Raw genomic sequence first — 25,530 nt, forward strand, 5'->3', positions numbered from 1 at the left:
ACATACGAAATTGGAGGGCACACAATTCTGCCCATAAGAGGAACAATCACATGCTTCTGGTAGCATCCAAGGGTTTACCAAGCTTTACCTCAAAAGAAATGAAGTGCATCTAAGCCTTGTTCTTAATTCTCTGTTGATGCATTATATTTTTCATAACAGTGACATTTAATGAATATTGCAAAGATTAAAAAAAAAAAGAAAAAGAAATTGTAGGCACAAATCAATTCCTAATAAATCTCAAGGATCTTTGAAATTCAGCCACTGAAAGCAAAGTTTCTTCCTCTGGTTTAAAGCAAAACAAACCAAAGAAAAAAGAGTGGTTTTTTATCTCTGAGTTTTGGGGAGGTGGGGTAGATTCTTATTATAGTTGTTTTGTCCTAACAATGTTTTCTGTAAGAACTTTCTTGATTGCTAAATCTTGACTGTTTTTTGTTCTTTATCTTCATTGCATTCTTACAACAAGCATTGCCCCTGTCCAGGTCTCTCCAGAACACTTGTACAGTCTGGTATAAAGAAATAAGCTCCAGTCTTGTTTCACAGGTAACAGTCTGCTCTCAAGTCGAAAGAGGCAGATAAGAAGAAAAAGCATATGTGATGCTTTCCTGTTTGACAAGCTTTCCATGAGACAGGACTCCAGGTTTGTTTCTTTGTGTATTTCTCCCTCTAATAAATGTGATGGGCAGTTTGGAGTATGGACATCATGAGTAAATAGGAAAATTACTGCTCCAGACCTTAATTAATCACACAAAAGCCATCCCAGAAGTCTGTCTCCCATGCTCAGATGCCTGATGCTCCAACAGCTGCTCACAGGGAGACAATTCCCTGAGGTGTCTCTGGCCCTGGCTGCATTCAAGCCAGGCTCAGTGAAGGATTCTAGAGGCCAACAGACCCAACTGCCAGGCAGGCTGCCACCTGGCAGTGCTGCCCCCTGTGGGGGCCTCTGAGACATAAAGAAGTTTTTGTTTCCTATGAACGAGATGTGAACTACAATCTATGGTGCCCTCTGTGACTAAAACCCACCAAGTGTGATTTCTGAAATTCAGGTAAACAGAAGGGAATTTGGGTCAAATATGGTAAGTAGACCACACACATGTATCTCTTCTCCCATCCAAAACCTAGATAAAATGACAGTGAAAGAATTAAAAAGATGTAAACCCATAGGTCAAAGAGAACTGGAGAGGCAACAGCAGTGAATGACAACTGTCAACACATTTGTGGGGTGTGGGGGGGGTTAGAAAGTAATGGAGAAATGGCAGTTAGCTTAGCAGAGGGGAAGAAACTATAAGCTACCAAGGTGCAGAACCCTGGAGAGGTTGGGCACATGGACACTGCAGGTCCTCCATAGCTGGGGGTGAGGCATGGGTCTGAAACAGAGGTTCTGACTGAAAGTCTGCATACACAGTATGTATGTCTCTTCCTCCACCGAACACCAGCCCTGCTCACCGGCCCCCACCAACCCATCCCTGCTCCATCTCTTCCAGGAAGCCAAGAATGTATTCTTTAGAGAACTTGAACCAGAGAATCCCAAACTCAGATAACAACAGGCATAGAGGATGGGGAACCAGGTGCTAGACTGAAAGAAAAGCACTTAGGTGAAAATCTGGTTTTCCAAGCACCCTTCCTGCCTCTGCTCACGGAACATGAATGTCTGGATATATACCGCCCAAGCAGAAGCATAAAGGAAAATTCTCCAAAGAAATTCACTGGCTCTGGAGAAAATCTCCACAGAGACTCCCATCTAAAAATGTTCTTCATCAACTCAGCCAGCTCACCTCCTGACAATACTTACGGAGGCACAAGCCACTCCCATGCACACAGTTTCCTAATGGCTCCTTATTGCATCAGTTGTTAATCATAAATGAAGATTCAAAGATCACCAGACATTTGAAGTTGTTCTCAAAGATGCAAAAAGAGAACTAAACAAATAAATATAGTTTTTAAGGGACTAAGAAGACATCGAGGCAGCAGAGGAAACAAAAGTAAAACCAAAAGACAAAAAAATGAACCTACAGTAATTATCATCAGAGAGTTCTGAAAAAACATTGCCTTCACAAAACAAGATAGGATACAATAAAAAGGAAGAATCAGAGTGCAAAAGAAGAGTTTGTGAAATTAAAGGTATAATAACCAAAATAGAAAACATTCAGTAGGACACTTGGAAGATAAGGTTGAGTGACTGTCCTCAAAAAGCCAAAAAAAAAAAAAAAAAAAAAAAAGGGACTAGGGGGAGAAAAGGATATTAGAGAACCAGTCTAATGTGTCCAACATCAGGAATTCCAGAAAGAGAAACTTAAAATAATAAAGGGGTGGAAATGATCTCACAACTGGAAGATATGTTTCTAGAGAGTGTCCAACACCATGCATTGAAAAACAAAAGCAAAAGCCCAGCAAGACAAATACCATGAAACTTCAGAATACCAGGTATAGGAAAGCTCATAAGTCTGCAGAGAGAAAGCCTATCACAAAGGATAGGAAACAAAAATGCCATTGGTGCCTATCACAAGGAACACTGAGGCCAAATGACAATATAGCAATGCCTGGCATATTCCGAGGTAAAAACAATTCTCAGTCTATGTCTACAGCAAGCCAAGCTCTTCATAACATATCAGGGTGGAATAAAAAAATTTTCAGAAAACAAAAACTAAAAACAATACACCTCCCACACACCATCTCTCAAGGTGTCAGTGCTTAACTCGTGTTAACTGCAATTAGTGTTTCACCAAAACTGTTTTTTAGTTATTATGGCAAAACAAAATTGGAGTCTAGGCAAGGAGAGAAGAGAAAATCAATCCCAGCAAGATATAGAAAATGAATCATACGACAAGTATGCGATGAGCCTGGAAAGCAACCAATGTAGAGTGCAAGGGGTTTGGAGAACTTTGGGAGAAAAATCTCCAAGTGGGGGGTAGGGACAAGTGGGAGAATTCTAGATTATTTGATATACCTAACTTGTGGAAAACTGCATGAGAAGCATTTTACACCCTCTGTCAGAGGACTTGAAAAAAAATCGGTGATAGGTTCATAGAACACTAAGCGAATGGAGGGAAAAGACTATTCATTCTGGGGAGGGGGAAGTGGGAGGGAGATGTACAATAAACTAAAGGTAAATGCAGTAAATAAATAACCCCTTTATCTGTGGTTTCACTTTCCAGAGTTTCAGTCCCCCAGGGCCAAACACAGTTCGGAACAGATGATCCCCCTTCTGACAAGTGGTCAGAAGGTCAGTAGTAGCCTAACACTACATCACAATGCCTATGTGGTTCACCTCACTTAATCTCATCATGTAGGCATCTTATCAGTTCACATTATCACAAGAAGAAGGGTAAACAGAGTACAATAAGATATTTTTAGAGAGAGAGACCATATTTACATAACTTTTATTACAGTATATTGTTATAATATTGTATATTGTTATAATATATTTTATTATTAGCTATTGCTGTTAGTCTCTTACCATGCCTAATTCATAAACTAAACCTTATCATAGGTATGTGTGTACAGGAAAAAATATTGTACCCATAGGGTTGGGTACTATCTGTAGTTTCACACATCCAGTCTTGAAATGTATCCCCCATGGATAAAGGAGGTCTACTCTGTAGCACTTATTGTTCAATAGCAAACAATATTTACATAGCCACAATAAGGTAAGCTCTGAACAGGAATCAAATGAACAGGTATCAATATGCTGAGAGGAAGTGGGGGTGATTAGAGAAAAGCTCCACTATCATCATATGAAACAAATAGATGATGTCTAAAATAGGTAAATCAAGAATTAACAATATTAGCAGATTGTTTACAAATACGAGTGTACATTTTTAAAAAAGCTAAAAGACCTAGGAGTGGTTGCCAATGGATACAGAGAGAATAGGGCCTGGGGAGAATTCGAGATGGGTGCTGCTCGGTTGATTCTATGTCTTTTGATCACATTTTTTTAAATTATGTTCATACAGAATACTTTAACAATTATAAAAAAATAATACTAAGTAGATGAATATATAGGAATAAGTAGATAGAAGAGAGAGGAGAGGAGAATAAATAGTGAGGTAAGACAGTTTGAATAAATAACTGGAAAGGCTTATGTTGAAGCTAGAAGCCATGAGGAGAAACCCAGGCTGAGCCAGTACGGGTGCCCTTTTGCCAGAAATGGAAGAGCGGCATTGGGCAATCAGGGAGAAAAGAATCGCATTTTAGATTATGTAGGAACGATTCTGGCTTGGACTGAGAGAAAAAGAACATTGGAGCTATGGATAATGCACTGTCTTCTGGAGAGTCTGCAACAAAAAGAACCTGAGGTCACCATGACCCCCTCTGCATCACCCAAGAGGGTACGATCCACATCAGACCCCAGGTATTGATACTCCCTGGGGTTACGCAGGTATGTACACCAGCCCTGTCGGTAGACACACAAATTTACAAAGTAGGGTTTACACCTTCAACTGTACCTCAACTCTTTCCAATTGTATTTGGTCCTTGTAATGATCTACCTGAGCATAACTGTATCTGATAACTCTTCAGACTGTCAATGGTGACGCTATGTTGCCCCTAAGAATGATATTGGTGCCTTAGTCTTGAGAAGGTATACCTCTTAGAGAGATCATAAACTACAAGCCCCCAAGGAGAAATTAAGTCTTCACGTAGTAGCAGAGGTGTCTCCAAAGCAAAGACCCGGGCTTGGTGTGGCACCTCACTGTGGGAGGCCGGACCCCGGTGCCAGGCTGAGACCGGGTCGAGCAACGGCTCCCTGTTGACTCAGCCAACCCGGTGGTTCCCCCTCCCATTCCCCCACTTGCAAGGGCATACGAAAGCCTTGTCAGGGCTGAGAAAGTTAATTCCTGAAGCCTGTGGTCTGTGGGTGTTGGCAGTAATGTTACCCCCCTTTTTCTACCCCGGGTCAAATAGAAACAAACATGGGAACTGTGTTTTGCTAGCAATCTATCAACAAGGTCTTGCTGTGACCCGTTTAGAAAGTTCACAAGGTACACAGAACTAAATGTTTTGGCTGGCAGTGATCTTGTGAAACCTGTTTATTCTTAGAATGACCTGATCCATAAGAGTCTTATATTATAAAAGATTGTGTACAGCAACAATAAACCCGTCACTTGGGCCATCAGCCCAGGGGACCCTCCTGTTCCCAAACTTTCTCTTCTCTCTTTTTTTCTTACATTCCCCTACCCTCAGGACCCTGATCTCGGTGTTTGTTGCGCCGGTCGCAACACCTCGCAGTGGTTCCCTGATCAGTGCAAGAGATCTCAGGCAGATCACTGACCCTGGCTGGGCATGAAGACCTTTCTTGAGATTGAGGAACTGGGCTAAATACACTGTCTGGCCCACTCCAGCTCTGATAGCTTAGCTGTGTCTAAATTAAACTCTGCTGGAGGAGCTCAGCTGTCTCGTGGACAGAAATCTTCTAACATGGACACCCAGGTTGGTTCCCCCATAGGTCGGGTGCCACTTTACAACATTTCAGGTTCTACTCAAAAGGCTTCCTCTTCATGCCACAGAGGGTCAGCTACTAAGTTTTCCAAATGTGCCTTGAATCATGCCCAAGCAACTATCCTTTTTTACATGACCTTTCTTCTGATTTTAATAAATCCATAATGAAGAGCAAGTCATGAACTTCTACTAGTCACTTCTGGAATAGGTGTTTCCATGGCTAAGGCTGTTGTGTGGCATCCCTTGAAGCATCCCTGCTTGTCCCCTTTGAGTTGGATGGGAGATAAAGAGATTTTTATCAGCCCAGGATTAGTATATAAGACAATATTCCATACAGTTGCTAAACATTCTAGGTTGTGAAAAACAAACCACATAGACTTTTTAAGTTGCCCTTAACCTCTGGCTCCAGTCCTTTCTGTGCCACGTATTCTCGGCTGAGCTCGTACAAGCCTACTTGTTGAAAGCAGTTTCCCAGATGACCAGCAGTGCTGCCATTTCCACTTTCCTGGTCCAGGGTAACTAAAACCAAGACTTTCTGCAACCTGATTCCAGGTTTCCTTTGCAGCTTTTTTACGCTGTATACAAGATGGCTGCTCTCCGAACATATCATTTCTCGTCTTTACCCTTTTCCCCCAAATTCCAAACCTCTGGAATGCTTCTCCTTTACTCTATATTTGGAGGTTTTTGCACCTTTCCAAATACAATTCAGATCCCTCCTCTCACTCCCTGTACACTTGCCCCAAACCCCACTGGCTGAGATGTTGACTCTGTCCACTAATTGTGGAAAACCTATCCCCTTTAGCGTTCCATGTTGCATACAAACCTCCATAGCTCTTCTTACATGATCTTGAACATTTCTTAATCTTTCCTCTATCTCTGATAATCTTCTTACCAGGCTATAAATCCCTTAAAGGCAGAATATACATCTTAGACCTCGCTGTCCCTCCTGCAGGAGGAGGTACGCCTCAATAAATGCTCCTTTATCTTATTATTATTGAATAAGAAGCATTTCAATAGGAGATATCCACCCTGGGTCGTGATGGATGTGAACAACACCCCTACTTTTCTTCAACTCTAAGATCATTTTTGCTCAACAGAGCCAGTCACCCACATTTGAAGACCTTTGCTGCCAGGATCCCAGAGCCCTGGGGTTAGCCTCGTCCTGCCAGACCCTGCCACCATACTCTATAGTCGGAGAGGCAGCAGAAGCAGAGACAGGCACAGTGTGGTGGTGAACTGTGTAGGATCTGGAGTCGAGCTGCACTACGAAACTGTGATTTCACCTCCTCGAGCTTCTATTTCCTCCTGTGCAAGATTGGATAATATTAGTACCTACCTCCTAAGGTGTTTATAAGGATTAAATGACTTCATAACTGTAAACATTGTAAACTGTGAACATTGCCCGGCTTATAGTAAGCACTCAATAAATCTCAGTTAATATTATTATTACTTTTTTTTTTTTAAGCTTGGATCCAACTCTGCGTTTATTTGACTATTAACTATCCTTTCCTTTAGTTTTCTGTCTTTTTTTTTTTTTCTTTTGGTGGTGCTTATCCACTTCTGTGGCTCCTTGGCCTCCCCCATTTGCAAGCCCTATATGAAAGATTTCCCCTTCAACATAATAAAAATACTTCTAATAACAAATGTGAGGCTTCTACAAGAAGGTACGGTACAAGTGTGACGGTTGAGTGAGATGAAGCATTTTTATGTGTGTGAGTGACTTCAAAGACTGGAAGATACTTTCTACTGTTTTTTTTTAGAAATTCCATGCCTTCTACCATTATTTGTTTCTCAGGGCACTTGTTAACATTGGATCTAACGCATGAGTCCCCATGTTTCAGCAAATGTATCTTGTCAACTTCCCCTCCCTCCATGGTGTGAGATGGACAGGCTGTTTCTGAAAGAACCTGTCCCTTGACCATTGTAAGGGTTGAGATTTATACAGTGAGTAACCTTTTTCTCCTGGGGTTGAGATTTACATATTGAACGATTTCCCCACCCCCACCCCCCAGGGTGGGGTGTGGGCTGTGAGCTGCCCTGCATGCTTTGAACTCAATCAGGGAAGGGGAAAGGCTGCTGGAGCTGTCACCAGGAGCCACTTTCACCTTGACTTTCACAGTTACTGTCAGTATAAGAGGAGAGAAATGACACGAGAAAATAGCCACGTACTTAAAAGTCACAGTTTTCATCCAGGAGTCTTATGAACTATTTGCTACCATAATGATCACCCAGTTTTCTGCTCAGTTGTCTGGGAAAGAAACTTACATCTGGGATATTGGGAGAGGAAGGGAGAGACAGAGACAGAGGGAGACACAGAGAGTGACAGAGAGAGAAAGAGAGAGAGAGAAAGGATTTGAAGAACTCCAGGAGAAATAAAACAGTATGAGCCCTCAGAGGCATCCTACGTCAGTGACAAGCCGTGCAGCAGCCATTGTGTGGAAGGGTTTTGATGGCTTCATTCTCAAGCCACACAGCAGACCCAGAGCCGTGGGTCTGGGTGCACAGCAGCTGTGCTCTGCCTCTACCTGCTGTAACCGAGAAGATCCGTCCTTAAGGTGCCCGTGAGGCCACATTTTCATGAACTGCCTGAGCAATTGATAAGTCGTCAGTTGGGAAGTAGAGACATTCACAGGTTCAGACCTGAAGCTTGGTCCTTAAAATGAATTGGAAGCATCTGGCTGTTTTGCTGTCGGTAGGTAATGATGCAGCCGCCTCACACACCCAGATGTGATTCTACATTTCTGCAGCTGTTCTGGTGGGAGTTTCAACACCCAAAACATCTGCTGCTGGGACTCTGCGGCACAATTCTCACTCCATCTCTCTGGGTTCTTATTCTTTTCCTAGAAAATGTACTTTCTTTCCACTCGGTATTTTCCTACTTTCCAAAGGTGTTATTCCCAGCAAGGGGATACCCACCGAATTCTATGTAATGTGGAAGAGAAATCCGTATCATCTTCAAAATTCACAGCCAAACTGAGGGGGTGTGACGCTAATTCATTTTATGAGGTTTGATGAGATAGAACATTACAGCCAGGCAAAAAATTTCATACTTTATGGCACACGTAGAAGAAACGGTTATAATGAAGTCACTTCTGTATGTTAAACACAATTGACAGGGGAACGCCTCTAAAGTCCAAAATGTTTATCTCCGGGATATTTGTCAACATCATCAAATTGCACACATAAAGCACTCTCAGTACTGCCTATTTAGTAGAAAAAAAAGACCCTTCTCAAGCCTGATGCCTCAAACGTTTTAGGTGATATTACAAACTGACATACTAGTTTTGAAGAGCAACAGGAAATATTGAGTCACAAGATATTCATGCACTTTGACCCAGTAATTTCTGGGAATTTATCCTAAAGAAATTATCTTATATGCGGAAAAGTCTTACTATAAAGATGCTTATCACAGGACTTACTATGATGAAAACATGGATTTGATCTATTGCCCCCAAATATGGAAATAGTTAAATAAGTATGGTGTCTCTATTTCTATAGGATACCTGGAAAATCAAAACGGGAGACTGACAAATGTTCAGTGGCCCAGTCAGCAATTAAAAAGATATTTACTGAAGTAATAATACTGAAATGCTTCTGACATACATTCAGTGGAAAAGCAAAATACAAAGTTGTTTGTGTTTGTGCTTAGAATCCTATCAAAACTTGGCACTTAAAAATGACCCAAAGTAATTGCTCCAAAACAACAATAGCTATTGTGCTTAAGTGGGAGAATTATGGGCAATCTTTTTCTTTTCTCTATTTTCCGAATTATTTAGGAAGGGGTTATATTACTTGAGTCAATAAAAAGACCAAGAAAAAGGCATCCCTACATTGTGACCAAGACGTGAAATCTGCCAAGGTAAGTGAAGTTGAAGAAAAGCAACAGCAAGGAGCCTGAGGCATATCTTGAAAAGAAATCTGGACTAGCGGACTTCAGAGGGAGACCTATTTCTCTGTCACAATCTCAGTTTTTGGCCAATTTTCTCCAGAGTGTTAAGGAATCCAAAATGAAACTAACCCAACATTCTGACTGCCACCTGACAAGGGTTGGAAATGCAGTGACAGACTATGAGAAAGCCAATCCTGCATCATATGAAAGTTCGTGAATAAGCACAAACGGAGAGACTTATTTCTCTTCATTTCAGGGAAAAACTTGGAACAAGACTCCTCTCCAAGTTCCACCAGGTAACTTTTCCAAGCCCGTGAAACTTGGGAAGGGTGAATATAGCACTTCTGTCTCTCCACACCCACGTCTTTGCCAACCTCATATTAAGCCTGAAGGAGAAAACAGATCCAACTAACATTACTTGGGACCTACTCTTTTTTTTTTTTTTAACTCCGCTCATATTTTAAAATAGTACATTGATTTTTTAATATCCCAAAATAAATTGCTATTTCTTAGCCTTTTGGGGGACAGCTTTAATTTAGGAGGGAGAAGGGATGATTGAGTGATAATAAACTGATTAGTCTCAGGATTTCTCAGGGAAATGCTGACCCAGCATCATGGCCCTCACACACGCCATTATAATTCTTTGATTTCCTGTCACGGCAGACAGTTCAAAAACGGAAAGTAAATAGGAGACATGGAAAATCAATGTGAGGTGCTGAATTGTTCCAGCTGCTGAGGTCTGTTAATTACATCATATTTTTATGGAGACATTCAGCTCAGACTCGCCAAGTGCCCACATCTGGAGGCTGTTGTGTGCCATCCTGTTGGGGCAGCTCTTCTCCCCCAGCATCTTGGTTAACTGCAAAAGGACAAGCTACCCCAGGAAAGTCTGCTTGTACAGACCAACTCTCTGAGGCAGAATCCGGAGATTGTAGTGTCTTCCGTTACCATAGAGATAAGAGGGGTTGGGAGCTGGAGAGGGGCCACTGGAGTGGCAGGAAGCGGGTTAGTCAGTATGCACAGTGTGAACCCAAGGAAAATGAAAGTCTGTTCTACTTGGATAGACAGGCCTTGGTGGGCTAAGTGGGAGAGAGCTGAGAAGAGATGAGAGACCACAGGGAACAAGCAGAGAGAAACAAGGCTAGGGAGCGAAACGCAGGGCTTAACGCTGTGTGAAGAGCCAGCCCACTGGGGAACCACAGTGGATTTCCAAGACAAAGTCCTTCGAGCACCTCCTCTCTTGCCAGGGCAGTAAAAGCAAGCTCACAGCACGAGCATGAACTTCATGAATCGTTTCAATAAAGGTCCTTCCACACTTCCATATAATTTGGACCCTTCCAGAGTCCCTTCTGGTTTCCCTTCCACCTCACCATCCTCTATTCTTTCTTTTTTCTTCTCTCACATCTTTCCAGAAGATTCTGAGCCCCTTCTTTTTTTTCATCTTTATGCATGGTAGGACTGGCTTCTTCATCCAGACAACTCTAACTCATCACAACCCATTCTCCTTCCCTCTTTTTGTTTTTCTCTCTACACCACCTCCTTCCCTCATTACCTTATTGCTATTTTTTCCTAATTGTACCTTCATACACAAATAGCTGGAGGTTAGCTGGATGAAAGGGAAATCCAGTGCTTATCACAGATGGTTTAAGATATTTCCTAGGGGCACCTGGGTGGCTCAGTCGGTTAAGCGTCCGGCTTCAGCTCAGGTCATGATCTCACAGTTCCTGAGTTTGAGCCCCACATCAGGCTCTGTGCTGACAGCTCAGATTCTGGAGACTGCTTTGGATTCTGTGTCTCCCTCTCTCTCTGCCCCTCTCCTGCACTCTCTCTCTGTCTCTCAAAAATAAGTAAATGTTTAAAAAAAAATTTTTTTTTTAAAAAGACATTTCCTAAGTCCAGTCCCTGCTTCCCACCTCCCCCCTCCCTACCCCAACATGTGAGACTGTCACAAGCAAAGTTTTGGCCTAGGCCTCTATTCTTTAGAGAGACCCCAAGGGTTCTACATATATTTTATTTATAACCCATTATTTAAATATGTATTTCAAATGTGTGACATCTATCTCATACTCTATCCGCCCCCCCAAAAGTTGCACATTTTATTGTAAGTTAAATGTACATGTATGTACATGCAAATGTAATATAGCAAATGTGTGTTGCATTATAATTTTTATGTAAATTCAATGTGAAGTGTAAGTTTAAAAACTTACAGATTTTAATGACCTGAGCCAAAATCAAGAGTTGGATTCTCAACTGACTGAGCCACCCAGGCGCCCAGTTCTGGTTGTTTTTTGAGTGGCTTGTCTGTGAGAGGAATCTAAGCACACACTGAGCATCATCAGTGATCCAACTTGAAAATATAAATTTCCTGCTACTCCATGTATAAGAATCCAGATCGGTTTGGTTAAGCTCTCCCACAATTGCAAAGCCAACTGCAAACAAACTTATAAATTGCGAGTATTTATCTGATTCCAAAAAGCTGATCTAACACTTGGAACTGTTGTTTGTAATTCCCCAATATCGAGTGCTTGCATTCATTCAAATGCTTTCATTTTTGTAATTTACTGAAATTTGAAATAAAACAAATGTGTACTAATAAACTGTCATTTAATTGGCTTTCTATATTAAGACTTCCATTTACATTTCATTTGAAAAGAAATGCTGTGCTACAAAAAAAAAAAAAAAAGAAAGAAAAAATTGGTGACAGCCCCTGGCTTCACCCACTGCCCCCTCCTCCTGGCTCCACCAACGGTCCTTGCTTTTCCAGGCTATTCTCTGTTCCCTAGTCTCTTCCTTTCAGACTTGATCCTACAACTCTGTCCTGCTCTAACCTGGTAAATAGACTCACACTGAGGTGGTCTTAACCATGATTTAAGGGGTTACTCCTGTGTAGGAGGGGAGGGAGGAGATCTGCATTGTACCCTAAACTGCTCAAGTCCCAGGGAACCAACATAAAGGAGCACATCATCCACAGTGAAATTCTAGGCACTTTTGAAAAGAGTCTGTCGGAAGCAACTCTTAGTTAATCTCTACCTTTCAGTGTCTCTCAGACCACCAACGTTTCAGTGTCTCTCAGACCACCATCAGAGAGAGACTTGCCTCAGAACCCCTTGCGAATGAAGCACTTGTGGGAAAGGCAGGCTCCAGCGACCCACTCCCAACCATCTGGAGATTAGGATCTGAAGCTGCCTTTTTAGCAAATAATTCTTCACTTTGAAGTTCAAGGGTCACCCCCGTCAATCTTCCATGCACTGGTGCAGAAGGCATGAGTTGAGTGAGGATATGGGGTGCTGCCTGCCCACCCTTTGCCTGGATTGAAAGATACAGACTTAAGAGGCAGCCCGGGGAGGCACTGGAGCAAAGAAAGGCATGCAAGCAAGACGACAAATGCAGAGAGAGAGAGAGAGAGAGAGAGAGAGTATAAAACCCAGGGAGCAATTTCAAACAGGACAAGAAAAAGAATTCCAATTTCCCTTTCTCCAGCTCCAAGTTCATCCGTCAGCGGTGGCACAGCGGAAGTCCACTGGGGACAGTGTGAACAATGGAGGGAGCCCAGCTCCTGGCACGTCCTGGAGGAAATGGTAGCATGAAAGTACAGTGCTGTGCAGGGCAGTAAATACAGACATGGCCCTGGGGACAGCTCTGTCCACCCATGCGGAAAGGGTTTCTGGGACGCACTTCCCCATCAACCCTTCTCCCAGGCTGGCCCAGAATTCCTGAAACCCCCGGCGGCCCAAGTACTTGACCAGCACCAGCACATCCCTGTCCTGGCACCTCCTGAGGCTGTCATTCGTACCTCCGTTCTTCCTTCATAAAAATCCATCGTGCACTCCAAAAGAGTAACTAGGACACTTCGTTTTTATTCCACATGCATCTCATTTGTCTTCAGTAGGTTCTTCCATAATCTCATCATTATTGCTATGGCCCTCGGAGGACAGCTGACTTGCATTAATCAGCCGAGCCCCTCATCGCTCACCAGATTCTTTACACTTTTACCATGCCCTGGGGCATCCTAACTTACTTGAAAAATTAATAAACCTCCCCCTCTTATCTTACCTTATTAATGTCTGTCTTTGTAACCCATTATCCCCGCATATCATCAGAGATCACTGGAGGGCGCAGTGGTCACCAGCTTGCTCCCCTCATTCTATCCTAAAGCCAGAACGCCACCCCCTGAATGGCCAGGAAGAAAATGGCTTTCATGGGCCAGCAGGGTATTTGTTTACCAGCTCAATGGCACAGTGGATGGAAAGCAGAAGAATTCTTCGGCTGCAGCTCAAGGCCATTAAAGTCCATTAAGTTGTTCTCTCTTCCCCACCCCCTCTCCCCCTCTTTTGTGCACCCTAGTAAATCTGACTCATTAGCTTTAGATGTTTTGAAATACTGGTACATTAATCACTTGTGTTTGCACACTGTTTATGTGGGTTGTTGGTCATGGTCTGTAGTTATACTGGCTGTCTCCCTTGCTTACTTAAAGGTACAATCCAATTGAAAATAAAGATTTTTGCAGGTTTGCTCATTACACACAGTGTCGGCAGCTGGTGAGTGTCTTTTGCAATTCATCAGAGGCCTCCCAGACCACCTGCTCTCGGCATCCTGCAAACAGCTGGCTCTGGGTAAGTACCATAAGCTATTACCTTATACAATAAATAAATAAATAAATAAATAAATAAATAAATAAATAAATAAATGGATAGGCAAATAAATAAATACATTCAATTGCCAGCCTTGAAGCATTGCTTCTTGAAGGGAAAAGTCCATTCTGAAAAGGGAAAAATACCTCTGGCCCACACCTTCTTGGTGCCATTTAAATGAAAAAAGAGGGAGGGAGGTGATGACCCCAAAACTTCCAGTGGAAATATTTTGTCATTTGAGGACGAAGGTGGTCAAGAAAAGGACTCTACAACAGGCTGGCTGGGTGGTTTGGTTTGGTACAAAGAATGAGAGGTAGGGGGTAGGGGGTGACTTGATTTTAATTGCTGGGTTTTTCTTTTCTGAAAAAGTCATAGGGAGGCTTTGTGAAGCCTGAGCTAAGGCCTCCAGATGTCCCAGGAAGAAGAAATCAACCCCTGTTTCCAAGATTGCCACTACTTTTGATTTTTGTGACACTTTACCCCAGTCTTTGACCCTGAGAATGAGCTGGGTGGCCATGCTCTACTCCTGTCCTGACCCTGCAGCCTGAGGAAAGCCTAGGGACAGCAGGAGCCCCATGGCCAGGCACTTGCAAGGAAGAAGGACAGGATGTGAGAATGGGTAACTCCTAGGCTGCGTGTAGCAGAGCTTAGCAACACAGAAACAAGATGGTTGGTGGCCTGGGGGGCAGGGGAGGGGGAGATGGACATTCAGCAGGGTGTCATTTTGAGAGATTTCTAAGGCTATCACAGATAGCCTGAAACTTCCCTCAAGTCTACTTGGAAACTTTCTAACTTGGGGCTGGGTCTTGCAAACATCACCCAATACAGCTCTGATCCCCCAAATCGTTTATACTCCAGTCTCCATGGGTCAGTCAAAATTTAGTTACGTCTTTTGACTTGTTCTTGCAAAACTGGAAAAGCATACTGACATACGACAGGCACCCATGTGACTCACTGTTGTGTGTGTGTGTGTGTGTGTGTGTGTGTGTGGTGTTAATTTTTTTTAATGTTTATTTTTTAATAAAGAGACAGCGAGCAGAGGAGAGACAGAGAGCGAGCAGAGGAGAGACAGAAAGAGAAGGAGACACAGAATCTGAAGCAGGCTCCAGCCTCTGAACTATCAGCACAGAGCCTGACGTGGGGCTTGAACCCACAAGCTCTAAGATCATGACCTGAACCAAAGTCAGATGCTTAACGACAGAGTCACCCAGGCACCCCTATTTGACTCACTGCTTACGAGCTTTGCCAATCAAATGCCTGAATGAAGCTGTTAGAAATCATCATTTTTATCTTATGGTAGGCAAAATTCTAATAATTTAACTTTATTAGATTAGCTTTATTAGATTTATTAGCAGCTTTATATTTTTTGTTACCTTTTGTCAGCAAGAGTATTTATGGGTTGAATTAACACGAGGAACTGTTTTCCGTTTTACCAAGTTGAAAATGAAGGCGCATCTATATTCCTACATTTTTTTACTCGAATTCCTCAAGAACTATGAAGGGAGTACCTGCTCTATGTGGTGGGGAAGCAAGAGTATCAGCATCAACCAGGGGGCTTGTCAGAGATGCAGACCCCCTGAATCAGAGTGTGGAGCTTAACATTTAAGATCCCCAAGTGACTTGTTTGCACATTAAAGTTGACAAGCTCTGCTCTCATATGCCCTTGATTCTTTCCGGTCAGAAGTATCTGATAGAGATGGCCACCAGTCATATCAATACTGAGGTGATCACAAGAATTTGAATAAGCAAATGTGAACCAAACAACTTCCTCACCTATGGCGGAAATTAAAATGCCCTGTTCTTTGGCAAGGCAGCACAGCATGATAAAAAAGAGAGAGATGAGGGGCGCCTGGGTGGCGCAGTCGGTTAAGCGTCCGACTTCAGCCAGGTCACGATCTCGCGGTCCGTGGGTTCGAGCCCCGCGTCGGGCTCTGGGCTGATGGCTCGGAGCCTGGAGCCTGTTTCCGATTCTGTGTCTCCCTCTCTCTCTCTGCCCCTCCCCCGTTCATGCTCTGTCTCTCTCTGTCCCCCAAAAAATAAATAAACGTTGAAAAAAAAAATTTAAAAAAAAAAAAAGAGAGAGAGATGACTTTTGAGTCCGAAGAATCTGGGCTTTCTTTCAGACTCTGCTTCTTAGTAGGATTCTGACTTGAGGAGAGTCACTCTTCTGAGGCTTCGTTCCCTCACGGAGACTGGAGATAACAGCAACTCCACTGCCTGCCTGCAGGACAGTTTCCAGAATAAAGGAGAGCCTTTGTGTACAATCACACGGGAAGCTCCAAAAGTGTTATTATGTATGTATAATTAAATCATAGTCACCACAGCACTAAGTGGTAGGATGTTGGAGGTGGAACAGCTGGATCAGCCCAGGGGATGAGAATGAGGCCCTTCCCCCAATGGTCGGTGGGGGGTGGGGGTGGGGGAGAGGCCCTGGTGGTTGCAGGGCTCCAACTGCTAACATTTTCACGGGTGGAAGTGAGTGCACTGGCCCTTGCGGCATCTCTGGCCCTCGAGAAGTATGCGACGTATGTTAAATAAAAGGAATTGAGTAGTCCTTGCTGGGGGCCTTTGACTTCTTGAAGAAAGATTATGACAAGCTCGGGATGACTATTGGACAATTCATGAAAACTCGTGAAAGCCTGATGGCCTTCTAGGCCACATTTAAGAAAGTGCTGATCTCTTATAGCCCGTGGGCAGGCAGACAGAATGATCAGGTTCGGAACTTAATCACAAGAGTGGCAGAGTTCCAGAGAAAGTCAACATCTCCTCCTGGAAGGTTTCCTCTGCCAAGATCAGGGCCCTAATAGAGAAAGTGTCAGACTCTGGGACGTGAGATGGGGATCTCTAATAATGCAGATGAGAATTTTCAGCTCCCTCTCAGACCCCCTTGGCTCCCTGGATCTACAGACAAGGCCCACACCCCTTTGTTAGAAATAGTACCCCCAGGGGCACCTGGGTGGCATAGTCATTGAGTGTCTGACTTTGGCTCAGGTCATGACCTCACGGCTTGTGGGTTCAAGCTCCGCATCAGGCTCTGTGTTGACAGCTCAGAGCCTGGAGCCTGCTTTGGAATCTGCGTCTCCCTCTCTCTCTGCCCCTCCCCTGTTCATGCTCTGTCTGTCTCTCTCTCAAAAATAATAAATAAACATGAAAAAAAAAGAATTCCAAAAAAAGAAATAGCACCCCCATTTGCTTGAAGATCCCTCAGAGATCTCAAATGAAGCAGGTGTCTCTACTAGTGCATCAGGAGCCCCCAAGGCCACCCCTCAACATACACCAAGTTTGATGATGTGCTAGGAGGACTCATAGGACTCAGCATATCATTGTACTCAGTTACAGTTTATTATAGCAAAATGACGTAAAGCACAATCAGCAAGGGAAAAGGCGCACGAGGTGAAGTGCTGAGGAAACCAGGTGCATGCTTGCAAGGGCCCTCTCCCACAGGGGTCACACAGGATGCACCTGGTTCTCCACCAGCAAGTTGTGACGACACATGCGAAATGTCACCAACCCAGGAAGCTCATCGGAGACTCAGTACCCAGAGCTCTTATGGGGGGGTGGGGGCTGGTCATCTAAGCAGTCTCTGCCGGGCACATACCCAAATTCCAGAATCCCAGAAGGAAAGCAGGTGTTCAGCATAAACAATGTGTACCAAGAGTATACGCACAGTGAGCCACTCTTATCAGTTCTAGGAATGGTGGGAAGCCTCCCAGAACCCAAGTTCCCAGATGCCAACCCAGGGCCAACCTTGTAAGCAAGGCTTTCAAAGGATACCAGTCGCACTTTGGGAGCCTGGAGCAAGACCTGGTAACCATTTCTCCCTTCTCAGCTGGTGAAATATATTGGTCCATAGAGGGCACTGGAGTGACACTGCCTTAGCCGCAGGAAGGGACTTCTCTTTCTGGTCCCATTGTGCCATTGTTCTTTGGCCTGGCTGCCGGCAGATCGGCATGCAGGAAGCCTGGTGATACTCACTCTCCAGCCCTCCTGGATGACCTCCACCCTCCTCCCTGCCTTGCTGCCAATCTCCAACCCTCCCCAGAAAGCTGTTCCTGCAGACCAAGCTCCAGCTGTGCCACCTAGTAAGTCTCTTCTTCATGAGCACACTGTGTTCCCATGGTAGCCATGCCCTTTCCGTGGAGGTCTGGGTCCAGAGGGTCTGGAAGGAACAGAACAGAGGACATGTTTCTTCTAACTTCTCGGTCCTTCCTTATTCATGCTTCCTCAGCCCAGCAGGAGTAGCTGCTTTCCACATATGCTATTTCTATACTCCTTAGAGTCCTCTTTTATTCCTTTTGGTAGTCGAATATCTTTTGCTAATTAATAATTCTTTAAATTAAATATTCCCTATTTAAATTACTTGTGCGGTTTCAATCTCCTAACTGGACCCTGACTGAGGCTGTGCCTTAAAAGACAATGCTTGTCCCCATTGCCCCTCCTGGAAACCAGACAGATTATGAGGTTAGATCTCAGCACCCCCTAACTGGGATGTGCTGGATCAGCTAAGGGAGAATAGGGACTATATGCCAAAAGAGCTGCAAGATCTGGCCAATATGTACCAGCAGGCATGGGAAAGCATACTAGTAGGTGGGGGCATGGAATACAAAGTTGAATTAAGGTGAGTTTACCAGCATGGACTACTCTCCCATGATATACAAATCTAGGCAAATACCCCTGCCAGGATGCTAGGATGGCTCTTAGAAGTTTGGAAAATGTGTAACACATGGCCCAATGAATTAGAAATACCAAAACTGATATATCAAGGGGCCTGGAAAGGCATCTCAAGGCTCAGAGAAGTGGGTATGCATATACTAGTAAAAGGGCGTACACTAGGTAGGTCTGGAAACTCCCCATTGCCAGCAATGTGCCTTAGGAAGTCCCAGAGGATGCCCTTTTACCAAAGAGAGAAGGAATGTGCTTGGGAGAGGAGCATGAGCATTGCCGAGAAGCTTCGTGGTGGCTATCCTCTGTAGCCCAGGCTGAGAGTAGGAAACGCCATTACAGAACTGAACTCATTGAAAACAATGGGAATTTGGAAATAATAGAGGTCTAGTGGCAGCATCACACCATCCAAAGCAATTATCACAATAAAAGCAAAATCAGAGTAGCAGCCGGGAACCTCAGAGAGCTATGGATATGGTAAATAGAACATGGTGTTCCTAGGGACGGCTAGCAAGGGTATTGCACAAATTATCCCACTAAAGGAAATCAAGAATGAATCATCAAAAGTCTGCAGGCCCAAATAAAAGGTCATGATTGCTCACCAGGCTTCTGTACCAGAGCTTTTGTTTCTAGAACAACTGAAAGAGAAGTCAGGTCCCCAGGAAAAAAAGGCATTGGAAAAGCACAGCAACTATATTCAGTAGTAATTCTCCCAGTTGTTCCCCCAAAGTGACCTATAGCCATTTAGTCACATAGGGATAATAGGATATTACAAGTATTGTTGGATCCAGAGTCTGAGTTGACTTTGATTCCCAGGGATTCGAAGCACCATTGTAACTTCTGTTGTAATTGAAGAATATGGAGTCCAGTTGTGAGCCCAGGTGCAGCTCCCTGTGGGTCCACTGGGTCCATAGATTCATCCAGGGATCATTTCCCCATACCCAAATATAAAACTAGAATGGGCATACATGATAAATGACAGAACCCTTATATCAGATTCTTGACCTGTGGAATAAGAGCTATTGCAGTGGAGAAAGCCACGTGGAAACCTCTGAAATGTCCCCCCTGCCTTCCTCAATAGCAAACATATTTTTTAAAAAATCATATCCAAAAGAGAATGGCAAAAATCAGTGCCCATTCAGGAATATATTCAGGAATGGTATCCCCATTAATTCACCACTCTAGACCCTATAAAACCTGTATTGATCGTGGTGGATGACAGTGGACTACCACCAGTGGTGTGCTGGTCAGTGTTTCCAAGGTTTGGGGGAGGCTTGTAGACTTTGCCAAGTTTCGTGGTGTAATGCTCCCACCAAAGGCTTAACAACCATCTCCCAAGGCTCCTCCAAATGTAAGTCAGTGCTCATGGGCCAGCACGGGGCTGCTTCAGCACACAGATTACCACAGACATGACCAAATAGAAGTCTCCATTGCAGCCACTATACCACTTGTGGTATCTTTAACACGATCTTCGGCATATCCATAGCTATTAAACCAGCTAACTTTTTTCCATCCCTATGGGAAAGAAGGATCAGAAGTTGATATTCCCACAGGATAGATGGTAGTAAACAGTTACCCTCCTCCCCCAGGGCCTTGTTAAATCTCTGTTAACACCTCAGGGCCTCTGTCATAACATGGTCCGAAGGGACTTGGGCATTCTGGAGATTTCACATAATATCACGTTGGTCCACAATGCCAGTGATGTCATGTTAATCAGCTGGATTTGTAGAAAGTGGAAAGTGTCTTTGGAGTATCTTGGTAAGAGACATGAGCCCCAAATGTCGAAGAGAAGTTCTAAGAGGATTCAGGAAGCCACTGTCTCAATGAAGGGTGTTTAGGGGTCAGGTAGACTGGGGAATGTTGGGGAACATGCCTTCCAACCTAAAAAACAAGGTATAATTTATACCTTTTTAAATTCCTATTGTTATGCAGGTGCAATCCGCAGTGCTACCTGGCCAGATGATCCAGCAGAGAGTCTGTGGCAGGGGGAAAAAAACACCATGCACTAAGTAGGTGACATAATATCCCACTGGGAACTGCCTTGTCCAAGGTTGCCCTCTCCTCTGCTGAGAGCAGTCCACAGTCAATGACTAGCTGATGTGGAAATATAAAGTCTTAGCCCTGACTTCGACCTGGGACAATTCTGAAGAGTTCTGTCCCAACCAAATTCTCCTGAGAGCTCCCTGGAGAGTCAGCTGAAGCCTCAGATGCAAATGGCTCAGAGGGCCAGCCTCTCCCTGTTTGTTTCTGTCATCCTCTCTTCTTTACAGATGTGTTTCTCAGAAGCACGCCCCAAGAAACCTGGGGAGAGTATGCAACCCTTTATCTCAGAGTCTGTTTCCAGGGAACCCATTCTAAGAAAGCCTCCAATGGAATTCTGAATCCCACTCTTTATCTAGAGATGTTCTGCTTTTTAATCTTGATTTCCCATTGTTTGTGTTATTGTTACTGCTCGGTGTTTCATGGTGAGATTTCCTCTGAAGGAAAAAAATGGCAAAAGTAGAATCTGTCAATGGCTCACACTTGAAGGGACACTTTGGGTTTATTGCCTTGTAACTAACCATCGCCTGCTGAAGCTTGATCTGGAGTTTGGACTTTGCTACAAAGCCCGGGATGGAAACTATGTTGTCCTTCCATATGCCACTGGCAGAGCCTTCTAGTAGAATTTCAAGAAGTATTCTGAGGTCATATGTATAAAAAAACAAATAAACAATGAACATAATCAATTAATCTTAATCACTCAATTAATTAATAAGTTTAGTTAATTAAACTTAATGATGTCAACCTTGAATCTGAAGTAAGGAGTAGTGGCAGCATATGTGACATATATTTGCTGGACTGTTCTAGAAGTTGTGTTAGGCTAAGCACTGGGAACTAACGTGAGCAGAGGAAAACTCCAGAGTAAAACCCAGAACTGCTATAGAATCAGATGCTCCAGGAGAAACATGGGCTGTTTTATGGGAGTAGAACCCCTAGATTACAGGCAGGCAGAACAGGTCTTCCCATGAAAGAGCTTCAAGTATTAAATCTATGTGGCCATCAGAATGGAGGCAGCATGGACTCTCTTGACCTGCAGGGTACTGAACTGGTTGCTCTAGAATCCAGACACAACTGGGGTACCAAATGTACACTTCCGTCTGAGGCCATGCTGACCTAAGACTTCCCAGGAGCAGGAAGGGTCACAGACTGGCCACAGGAATCATGATGAGATAAAAATCAGTCCTACTTATAACCCAAAGGAGTCAACTAAAAAACTGAAAAGTTTTAGGACTACTTGAGAACCCCAAAAGATTACTATTTCAAAATAAATAAAGGTATATGAGGCAACTGGGTGGCTCAGGCGTTTAAGCATCCAACTCTTGACTTCGGCTCAGGTCGTGATCTCACAGCTTGCGAGTTTGAGCCCCACGTTGGGCTCTGCGCTGACAGTGCAGAGCCTGCTTGGGATTCTGTCTCTCACTCTCTTTCTCTCTCTCAAAATAAATAAAAATAAGCTTTAAAAAATAAATAAATAAATGTATAAAAATAGCATTTTCGAAATGCTATAAAACATATAGAAAGCAGATCTCACATTATATGTGTATGTGTGTGTGTGGACGTGTGGGCGTATAGCTATTTAGTTTGAGATATAACTTTACACACACACACACACACACACACACATACACACACACACACAGAACCTCTAAGGTACAAAACCTTTGCCAGTCCTGATCTTTACTGCCTCTGCTCTGGTCTTTACTATAAAGTGGCTGACAGCTCTTAGCTGCATCATCCTGGCCCCTGTGTCAGCTGGTTCTGGCAGGATTTGGCCAATGGGAGGCACTGCTGGGAGATTAGAAGGATAGGAGAAGGAAGAATTTAGGGTATTTTACCTCCTCCTTCTGTGCCTTAGGAGACACCTCAGTAGTGAAGGTGCTTCTCCATTGTTCCAGCTCCCACCGGACTCTGCCTTCAAGCAGCCAGCTTCCGCAGGTGACCTTGCCACAAGCTCCAGGAACGCTGCCTCCCGCCTCTGACTCTCCAGCCTGGGAGCGGGTACTCCCGCTGTTGCTTATCTCCCAGTTGCCTCGCTGTCCTGTTTCCCTTCTGAGCTCTTTCACCACCCATGGAACTAACTGCCAGTGTTTAATTCCATGGATTTGAATACTCAGATGGTTTCTGTGTCCTGCTTAGACACCAGCTGTTTTGAAAATTTTTTAAATTTATTAAGGGTAAAAAGAAGATGTAATTATTAGAAAGACTAGTTTGCTAGCTGCAGCTTCTCATGCCCTGATTTCATCTACACCCTCCTCAGGCAGCTCACTGGCTAAACAGGATGTGTTGACACTGACCATCCTGCCTCCAGATCAGGGTGTACAGGGAGGATCCAAACAACGACTAGGTAAAAAATACAGTGAAACTCTACATAACTATGTAGAATAAATAGCCATTCAGGAGAGAAATGTCCCATTCAAAAAGAACCAGTGTGGTACCTGAGCAGTAATTCTCCCAACAGCAACAAAAAAGAGGGACTGAAACTAATATGTAAGGAATAAAGAAAAGTTTAAATGATGGTTTAATCTGGAAGTAAAGGAAGTTTTTAGACAGCAGCTACTTTGCATTCCCAGGGTAACCAAAGAAATGGAATGAAAGATGATGGAGCAAGATAAACTTGGATGGAAAGGCAATTAGAAGAGTTAAGTGAATGTGCCTGAGACAAATAATAGCGTAGAATTCTAAGATGCTATTAGAAGCAGAATTAAATCGATAGAATCAGGATGATAGTAGCATAGAGCACAGGTTTGTGAAAATCACCTACAATGGATGGAGAAAGAATTAAAAAGATAAAAACAATTGGATGGAATATGGTTTATGTGGCAGACCAATAATGGAGATCTAATATATAAGTAACTTCTATGCCTGGAGGAAATAACAACAACAACAAAAAAGCAATGACAATATCAAAATTCACAACAGAAGAAAATCTTTGTGAAATAAAAGAAGATTTGTATATAGAACTCAGAAGACTCACTCTATCCTAGCTAAAATAATAATAATAAACTCACAGCAAACCAAATCTGGCAAGTTGTTGAATTTCATATATGAAGAAAGTATCCAATAAGCATCCAGGCAGAAGCAATAAGTTATTGACATAAGAAAGAAATTAGATAACTCTCAAACTTCCCTCGAGAAACATGAATGGCAATAAGTAGTGGAGCACTGTCTAGAATATGCAAGGAAAAGAGGTAGACCTACCATGTACAAGGTTACACGTATAATTTATATACATGTAACTTTGTATTGTAATATGTATTATATGTATATTTATAGGCAAGTGATATACATATATATTATAGGCACACGGGTGTGTGTGTGTGTATACAAATATATGTACATATATTACATACAAATATATATATACTACTTGTATATATACAAATATAAATACATATACTATATATATGCACATATACTTTTATATACATATAATATACATATTCTACTTATAACCATATATGTATATACACATATTTTTATGTGTATAAAAAAGTGAATAATCCATGCTATTTAAAAAAATTTTTTTTTTAATGTTTATTTATTTTTAAGAGAGAGAGACACAGAGTGAGAGTTGGGGAGGGCCAGAGAGAGAGGGAGACACAGAACCTTAGGCAGGCTCCAGGCTCTGAGCTATCAAGCACACAGCCGAACCTGGGGCCCAAACTCAAAAACGGTGAGATCAGACCTGAGCTGAAGCCTAACGCTTAACCGAATGAGCCACCCAAGAGCCCCAATAATCCATGCTATTTAAAAGGAATAAATAACTTTAAAGGAAGATGTAATAAATTCAGAAATATAAGTTTAAATACATTATTTGAGAAAAGAAGCAACAACTTAGAGTATATATACCTTTGAAAAGAGCACAAAAATCAAGGAAGCTAAAAAAGTAGAAAAGCTACAATTAAATAGATATTTAATTAGTTACCTTTTTTCAAAAATTACTTTTAATGAGTTTCTATGTTACAGAAAAGTTGAAAGGATAGTATAGGGAATCCCTACATACCCTTCTCCCAGACATTCACTGAAGCTTCACAATTGTCTCAATAATGTCCTTTGTAGCAAAGAATCAAATCCAGGACCACATGGTCTACCCAGTCATGCTGAGTGTCTAGTTTCTTTTAATCTGGAACAATTCCTATGTGTTCTTAACTTTCATGATCTTGACATTTTTGAAGATTATAGGCCAATCGTTTTGCAGAATGTCTCTCAGTTTGGATTTGTCCAATAGTTCCTCATGATTAGAGCCAGGTTTTGCATTTTGCCTGGAATTTTACAGATAATGTGTTCTTTTTACTGCACCCTGCTGGGCAGCTCACAATATCCATTTGTGCTCTTACTAGTGGTGTCAGCTTTGATGACTTCATTAAGCTGGTATCTGCCAGGTATCTCCTGCAAAGATACTTCTTCCCTTTTGTAACTGATAAGTATTTTTATGGCAGATACTTTGGAATTATGTAAACGTTTCTTCCTCAGTACACTCTCACACCCTAACTTTAGCATCCATTGATATTTCTCGTGTGCCTTATCATGATGAAAACTGCCATATAGTGATATCTCTATTACCATCATTCTTTCTATTATAAAGAGCTTTCTCTTCGCCCAATTTATTCACTCATTTATTTATTTAGTCCGTGTGAACTTAAGAATTTTTATTTTATTCAATGGTTTATATCAGTTTCTATTTTATTTATTTTGATGCTTAAACTGTCCCCGAGTTGGCCAGTGGGAGTTATGTCAAGCCGGCTTCAGTGTTCCCCAACATTCATTGAGCACTTCCCTACAGTCTGGCACAATTAAGTGTTCTGTCCTTTTTCAGCTTGCCCTTTTCCTGCCCCCACTTTGAAACAGGCCATTTCTCCCAGGAGCCCCGGTTAA

Source organism: Lynx rufus, unplaced genomic scaffold (assembly GCF_022079265.1).
Source record: "Lynx rufus isolate CCGP_SWC_20201006 ecotype Redwood Valley unplaced genomic scaffold, mLynRuf1.p SCAF_22, whole genome shotgun sequence".
NCBI classification, from domain to species: Eukaryota; Metazoa; Chordata; class Mammalia; order Carnivora; family Felidae; genus Lynx; species Lynx rufus.